Consider the following 8,681-nt stretch of genomic DNA (forward strand, 5'->3'; position numbering starts at 1 on the left):
TCACACGAGAAGTCCGTCATTACCTCAGAGGTCCCCCCATCACACGAGAAGACCCCTCATCACCTCTCAGGTTCTCCCATTCCATCAGAGGTTCCCTAGAATATCAGCAGTCCCCCATCACATCAGAAGCCCCCCATCATATCAGAGGTTCCCCCATGAAACCACAGCCCCACCTTCACATCACTAGCCCTCCATCACACGTGAAGTCCATCATCACATCAGAGGCCCCCCATTGTGTCAGAGGTCCCCCCCATTAAGCCACAGTCCCACCTTCACATCAGAAGCCCTCCATCAGATGAGAAGGCCATCATCACCTCAGAGGTCGCCCCACCGTGTCAAAGGTCCCCCCAATAAATCACAACCCCACCCTCACACCAGAAGCTCTCCATCACATGAGAAGCCCCCCATCAAGACTGGAGACTAGAGATAGTGATAGAGTCTCATCTCATGCACCTCTACTCCAACCTGATGGTCACCATTCATCAGATAACTCTGCCCAATGCCCATATGTGGTTTCCATTGCTGGGGATGCGCTTTGAGGATGTACCCCCAGCCTCTGAGGAAGGGGAACATCCCCAAAATGTGTCCTTACCAATGGATCCATTGACAGACATAATGATGGTCAGAGCCACCTGATGACCATCATGTGGGATCGAACAAAAGACCTTGGCGTAACTTTATAACTTGGATTGTGTGGACTCTTGGAGTCTATATATTTGGTTTCCATCTATTTCTACGTTGTGTGCAGATCAGATCCAGATGACCTTTGTCTGTGTCCTTATTACAGAGGTCTATAGATCAGACCAAAAAAAGAGACATCTGAAGAGTAAAGTGGGACAGAGGGATTTGGTTTTAAAACTGGGACAGTTGGGAGCTGGGATAAAAAGACACTGTTGAAGAACATCAAGGTGCCTTGAGGGCTTCTAGACTGAGAGCCCAATACTTGAAAACAGACCCCCATTCAAGTGAGGTCCAAATCAAAGCTGTAGCTTTCTGCCCTCCCCCCACCTCTCCTGAGCTAAGGTACTGTTCACACCATGCTGGGGTGCCTGTGCATCCCGACGTGTTTTCCACATGTCACATGTAGCGCAGCCTATTTCAATGGGCTCTCCCTAAGCACGAGAAACACGAAAAAGAAGTCCCTGGCCCGTTTCCAAACCTTGTGTGCGCGTTAGCAGATGCGTGAGGGTGTCACTAACAACTAATGCCACCAGGGCAACGCGTTTCTGTGCATATTGGAAATATTCCAATTCCTGACCCACAAAAGGCGTAGGGCCTAGTCTGATCGCTTTTCATATGGCGTTTTAAAACAACGATGGGGATCCAAGAGTTTAATTAACCACTTCTGCTCTGAAAGGTGTACCCCCCCCTTTCATGATCAGGCACGCCCCCCGCAGACCCGTAAGTGTCAGATCACGCGTGATTCTGTGCAGGACGACCGCCGCACCGCAGTAAATGTACATGGGGCATTCAGGAAACCGGTTTAAACTGGGACTAAACCCAAAAGCAAACATTTATTATATTTGCAGCTTACCAATTCTTGGATGTTATGGCTGCATTCGTTTTTATTTTTTTTAATTTATTTTTTTTAGGCTTTCTTTCTTCTATTTTCATCTGGTGATCCAGCCAGCAAGCCTGTTTATTTTTTTTATTATTTTTCAACAGAACAAACTCTCCAGCAGAATGTATCAGTTACAGGAATGAGACAAACCATTTAGCACTGACATGGGGATGCTTACAATGATCAGCTTTTATTTATTGATGTAAAAACCTTTATCCCGTATGATTATATATGTAATATAAACGGTTACGTAATAAACGCTTATAACGTATAAGCTAGAGTTTTGCTTCAGTGTGTTAGTGTATCTAAATCTGCTAGTCCACCATTTACTCCAACTTTTTCTGACATTTTTGTAGGTTTCCACTACTTTCATACATAACGTTTTCATATGCCATGATATGGTTTAACTGCATTCCTCTATTCTCTGATAGAAGGAGTTAGAGCTTGCATCCATCTCTTAGCAATCAGCTCTCGAGCCTGAAAAAGTGTTTTTGTTTGCAAAAAGATCTTTACATGTTGTTATTATTATTATTATTATTATTATTGTTCTTGTTTTTATTTTTGCTACTATTGTTATTATTACTATTCTTGTTGCTGTTGTTATTATTATTGTTATTATTATTACCGTTTTTGTTCTTGTTGATGTTGTTATTATTATTATTGTTATTATTATTATTATTATTACTGTTACATAGTTAATCTGGTTCTGAAAATAATATTCAAGTCCATCCAGACTTATTATTGTCGTTTTTGTTGTTGTTTCTATTATTGCTATTGTTATTATTTGTATTATTATTGCTGTTGCGATTAACCACCTCCCATCTGTGCTATAGCCGAAAAGATGGCTACAGCATGGACCTATTTTGCCCTTAAGGCGTCTATATAGACGTCCTCTCGTGCTTGAGCGGCCTGCGAGCCCCCTGCAGGGAGCGCGTAGCACTCTGTGATCAACGAGTCTATGAAACTTGGCTGATCACAGATCGGAGTAAGGGGTCAGTCAGCCAATGACAGCTGATCATGTGATATAAACAGAGCTGGTAATTGGTTATTTTTTCTCCTCGCGCTATCAGCATGAGGAGAAAAAAAAAGCTGAACACTGACGGCAGTGAGAGGGACATCAGTCCCAATCAGGGAGAGCCTCTGCAGAGGCTTCTATGCCCACCTACGTTGCCCACCAGCACCACCTACCAGTGCGCACAGTGCTGCCTATCAATACCACCTACCAGTGCCCACCAGCGCCACCTACCAGTACCCACAGTACCACTCATCAGTGCCCACAGTGGCACCTATAAAAGTCACCACCAAAGTTCCTTATCACCAGCGCTGCCTATCAATACCACCTACCAGTGCCCATCAGTGCCACCTACTGCTGCCCACCAGCGCCACCTACCAGTACCTACAGTACCACCCATCAGTGCCCACAGTGTCACCTATAAAAGTCACCACCAAAGTGCCTCATCACCAGTGCTGCCTATCAATACCACCCACCAGTGCCCATCAGTGCCACCTACCGCTGCCCACCAGCGCCACCTACCAGGGCCCACAGTACCACCCATCAGTGCCCACAGTGTCACCTATAAAAGTCACCACAAAAGTGCCTCATCACTAGTGCTGCCTATCAATACCACCCACCAGTGCCCATCAGTGCCACCTACCGCTGTCCACCAGCGCCACCTACCCGTGCCCACAGTGTCACCTATAAAAGTCACCACCAAAGTGCCTTATCACCAGTGCTGCCTATCAATACCACCTACCAGTGCCCATTAGTGCAACCTACCGGTGCCAACCAGTGGCACCTACCAGTGCCCACAGTACCACCCATCAGTGCCCATAGTGGCACCTATAAAAGTCACCACCAAAGTGCCTTATCACCAGTGCTGCCTATCAATAACACCTACCAGTGCCCATTAGTGCAACCTACCGGTGCCAACCAGAGGCACCTACTAGTGCCCACAGTACCACCCATCAGTGCCCATAGCGGCACCTATAAAAGTCACCACCAAAGTGCCTCATCGCCAGTGCTGCCTATCAATACCACCTACCAGTGCCCATCAGTGCCACCTATCAGTGCCCATCAGTGACATCTATCAGTGCCACCCATCAGGGCCCATCAGTGCCATCTTATCTGTGCCTATCAGGGCAGCCCATCAGTGCAGCCTCATCAGCAAATATCAATGAAGGAGAAAAATTACCCGTTTGCAAAATTTTATAACAAATTATGAAACATGTTTTTTTATTTTTTTTTATTTCTGTCTTTTTTGTTTGTTTAGCAAAAAATAAAAAACCCCAAGTGGTTATTAAATACCACCAAAAGAAATCTCCATTTGTATTCTCGATTGGTGTGCTATTACTTTGTGGAAACGTTTTGCCGAATGGTTCACGAAATATAGTCGTTTTTGCGCTGAAATTGGTCCCATAGGAATGAATGAAAAAAATAATAATTTTTTGAAAAAAATAATAATTTTTGAAAAAAATAATAATTTTTGAAAAAAATAATAATTTTTGAAAAATAATAATAATAATAATTTTGAAAAAAAATGTTCAGCTCTTTCAGCTAATGATGGGACTTCTTCAACTTTTTTACTACCATTTATACTTTTTAAAAAATTAAGCTTTTTAGCACTTTTCAGTTACTCAAGCCACTCCACCCAGTTACCCCGCCCACTCCAGTAGGTGGAGGCAAGAACACTTCACACAATTTCCCCAGAAATGGTAGCTTTTCTAGTTATTATTATTATTATTATTATTATTAATATTAATATATAACACAGTAACCTTTTCAGACCCGTATTAAGTGGCCGTCCAGAAATCTCTAGGTCTACCTTAGATAACCGGCCCCTGGCCCCGGAATGGCCCTGCGATGGGGCCTCGCTGGTCGTGTGTCCCTCATAGACAATCCCAGAGAGCCGCTCCTCGCTCAGCTCACCCGCACATCTCTCTGACAATCCCAAATATTTTTATGGATAGAAGAAAAAAAAACCCGACACTTCCGCACAGCGCTCACCCTGCACACTGACCGACATCAGGCTGGATTTACTAAAGGCAAAGAGACTCAGCACTCTGAGCATTTGCTCCAGTGCTTACCGTAGTAAATGAGGGGAAGCTCTGCTGACTTCCATCATCCAATCATGTGCAAGCAAAAAATGCTGTGGTATTCTTTAAAAACTGAAGCTCCGTCTCATTAAGGCTGTATTCACACCTGCGCACTTTCTGCCTGCGGGTTGCTTTTGCGGTCCCGTAATCGCTATTGGCACCCAAAGCGCTCCGTAGCAGACCTGGTTGGTGCAATAAAAGCTCAGCTTAAAGAGGAGCTGCATTCTGCTCACATCATTTGTAATCAAAACATCTTCGCCATTCTGAAGCTTCCCTCCAACCACTTTGCATATTATTTTATATATACTGCGATTCTGTACTTTCCAAATGTGCTGCAGAAATCTCCCTCCACTGAGTCTGGCTACGGCCATTTTAACTGTGGGCAGCTGAAGCTGCTGCCTGTTCACTTCCTGGATTTACACAGACACGCCTCCAGCTCTGCAGCTCTCATTGGCCCTCTTATGACTCCCCCCCCCCCCCATCCCTGGCAAACTCTCACCAGAGTGATAGAGAGAGCTGTGCATGATGTCATAATCCTAGGTGAATCACCAGACAAGAAACAGGAAGGGGGCTGTATAAGGGATTTACTGGTAGAAAAAAAAGCTTTTTACTATCCAAAGATAAAACAACAACAACAAGAGCAGAAGATTTAATAGATGGAAAGATTAAAAAATTACTGAAGTTCCGATTTACCGCACAGCTTTAATGACCTGTACTACTTACTGTAAGCACCCCTGTCAGTGCTAAATGGTTTGTCCCAACCCCCTAACTGTTTTTTTTTTATTTTGTTGCTGGACAGCTTGGCCCGCTAAAGGAAGTTCAACTGGTCGGATCACCACCAAGGGACATGTTCCTGACACAGGGAAGATTAGTGTTAGGATTACAGAGAGAGTTGGGGTTATCGGGAGGCTTAGTGTTAGGATTAAATGGTTTGTCCCAATTCTCTAACTGCCAATTTTGCTGGACAGCTCGGCCTGTTATTGGAAGCTGAAGAATAACTGGCCAGATCACCAAGTGAAAATACAACACAAAAGTGTTAGGAACACAGTGGGGGGGGGGGGGGAATAGTGTTAGGAACACAGGGCGGTTATTGTTAGGATTACAGGAGGGGTTAGAACATGGGGGGATTAGTGTCAGGATTACAGGAGAGGTTAGTGTTAAGAACACAATGGGGATGTTAGTGTTAGGATTATGGGAGGGTTTATTGTTAGATACACGCGGGTTAGTGTTAGGATTACAGGGGGGTTAGTGTTAGGATTAAAGGTGGGTTAGTGTTAGATACACAGGGGTTAGTGTTAGGATTACAGGGGGGTTACTGTTAAGAACACAGGAGAGTTAGTGTTAGGTACATGGGGGATTATTGTTAGAATTATGGGGAGGGTTAGTGTTAGCAACACAGATGGGTTAGTGTTAGGATTACAGGAGGGTTAGCGTTAGGAATACAGGAGAGGTTAGTGTTAGGATTACAGGAGGGGTTAGTGTTGGGATTACAGGAGAGCTTAGTGTTAGGATTACAGGAGAGCTTAGTGTTAGGATTACAGGAGTGCTTAGTGTTCGGATTACAGGAGAGCTTAGTGTTCGGATTACAGGAGAGGTTAGTGTTAGGATTACAGAAGGGTTAGTGTTAGGATTACAGAAGGGTTAGTGTGAGGATTACAGGAGAGTTAGTGTGAGGATTACAGGAGAGGTTAGTGTTAGTATTACAGGAGGGGTTAGTGTTAGGATTACAGGAGGGTTAGTGTTAGGATTACAGGAGAGTTAGTGTTAGGATTACAGGAGAGTTAGTGTTATGATTACAGGAGGGGTTAGTGTTACTAACACAATGAGTGTGTTAATGTTAGGATTATGGGATGAGTTATTTTTACATACACAGGGGGTTATTGTTAGGATTATGGGAGGTGTTAGTGTTAGGATTAAAGGATGGGTTATTGTTAGATACACGGAGGGGTTACTGTTAGGATTACAGGGGGTTAATGTTAAGAACACGGGGGAGTTAGTGTTAGGATTGCAGGCAGGGTTAGTGTTAGGTACATAGGGGGGGTTATTGTTAGGATTACGGGGATGTTTAGTGTTAGCAACACAGATGGGCTAGTGTTAGGATTACAGTGGTGTTAATGTTAGGGACATAGGGGAGTTAGTGTTATAATTACAGGGGGGGGGGTTAACGTTTAGAACAGGGGGCGGTTAGTGTTGGGATTACTGGGGGGTGTAGCGTTAGTAACACAGATGGGCTAGTGTTAGGATTACTGGGGGGTGGGGGGGTTGGTGTTAGTATTATAGGAGAGGTTATTGTTAGGAACAAGGGAGCGGAGGATTAGTGTTAGGATTACAGGGAGGGTTAGTGTTAGGATCACAGGGAGAGTTGGGGTTATTGGAAGGCTTAGTGTTAGGATTATAGAGGGGTTAGTGTTAGGATTATAGAGGGGCTAGGGTTAGGATTATAGAGGGGCTAGGGTTAGGATTACTGGGGGGGGGGTTGGTGTTAGGATTATAGGAGAGGTTATTGTTAGGAACAGGGGAGGGGGATTAGTGTTAGGATTAAATGGTTTGTTCCAACCCTCTAACTGCCATTTTTGCTGGACAGCTCGGTCTGCTGAAGAAAGTTAAGAAAGAAAGAAAGAAAGAAAGAAAGAAAGAAAGAAAGAAAGAAAGAAAGAAAGAGAGATTGGTAAACTGCAATATATAAAATTTTTGGTTTTAATACCGCATAAAGGCGCCTGTGCTACCCATGTGGCTATAACTGCCGGGACGCGTTCCACGAAACTGAAGAAGCGCCTCGGGGGAAAAAACGACGAAACGCCTTCAACGTCACAGAAGGAGTCCAGCTGAATGTAACAAATACTAGACGATAAAGAAACAAAGTAACAGTTTAAGAAAGCGCGCGCCGGCAGGGAAGTGGTTAACCCGAGGTGGAGGAGAGGTCCCCCCCCATGGCGTGGCGCGGTACTCACGTGGATCTGGAGAGGTGAAGTCCCCTTTGTCGGACATGGTGGAGGGGCCCCGCTGGAAGTGTGGCCCTGGGGCTGAAGGAAGGGGATGCAGTGGCTGTGGGTCTCTCTGTAGACTGGAAGAGACACAACATGTGTGTCAGAGGAGCCGGGGAACATAGGAGGAGGGGGGGGGGAGGGGAGGGGCGCCCACAACAGATAACAGGAACTGTTTTTAGGCAGCTCGGCTATCAGCCAGGAGGAGCAAACAGCTGACAGCAAGAAAAAAAAAAAGTTTATAGAAAACCCTCAGGGAGGCGTCCCGAGCAACACCGAGCACAATCACTCCGAGGACGGGGCGATCGTATTTTAAGGGGAACCCGGACGCTCAATGTGGCAAATTTACTAAAAGGAGTAAAAAAAAGTTCACTGAATGCGCTAATTAAACACAAAAATTTCATATATATTAATTTTCTTTTTTTAGGCTTTTTCCCCTCACCGTAAGGTCTTAGGAGTTGTAAAAAAAAAAATTAAGTAAAAGTAAAATTAAAGTAAGATAAAATAATAATACAATTAATAAAAATTATAAGTATAAATAAAAAAAATAAAATTAATAATACAAGAATATAAAAGAATAAGTAAAATGCAATACAAATAATAATAAAATACAATAAAAATAATAATAAAATAATAAATACAAATTTTAAAATCATTTAAAAAATAAATATAAAATAAAAGTCAAATAAGAGTAAAACTAAAAATGTGATATATTGTTGCTTACCAATCATTATTAGATGTGGCCGCATTTGTTTTCTTTTTTTTAGGCTTTCTCCCCTCACCGCAAAATCTTATGCCGCGCACACGTGACCGGACTTTTCGACAGACTAGGTCCGACAGTCTTCCCGACGGACTTTCGGCGGAAGGTCCGACGGACCTTTCCGAATGAACGGACTTGGCCACACACGACCGGACTAAGTTCGTTCGAAAGTCCGTTCGTTTTGACGTAAGACGGGACTAAACAAGGAAGTTCAATAGCCAGTAGCCAATAGCTGCCCTTGCGTCATATTCGGTCCATCGGACCAGCACACAGACAAACGGTT

The 8,681-nt window shown here is 44.0% G+C and overlaps 1 pseudogene across 1 annotated transcript in view; it reads right to left on the reverse strand.

Annotated features, from left to right (window-relative positions):
• The window catches only part of LOC143925087 (cell adhesion molecule 2-like), a 48,850-nt pseudogene extending 41,099 nt beyond the window's left edge, over positions 1 to 7,751 (reverse strand). The window contains exon 1 of the transcript XR_013261937.1: positions 7,606 to 7,751. The product of XR_013261937.1 is annotated as a cell adhesion molecule 2-like (transcript). The remainder of the gene's footprint in view (positions 1 to 7,605) is intronic.
• Between the last annotated feature and the right edge of the window lie 930 nt (positions 7,752 to 8,681).

The sequence above is a fragment of the Lithobates pipiens genome, unplaced genomic scaffold, assembly GCF_037356315.1.
Source record: "Lithobates pipiens isolate NorthernLeopardFrog02 unplaced genomic scaffold, aLitPip1_a1.2 Scaffold_22, whole genome shotgun sequence".
NCBI classification, from domain to species: Eukaryota; Metazoa; Chordata; class Amphibia; order Anura; family Ranidae; genus Lithobates; species Lithobates pipiens.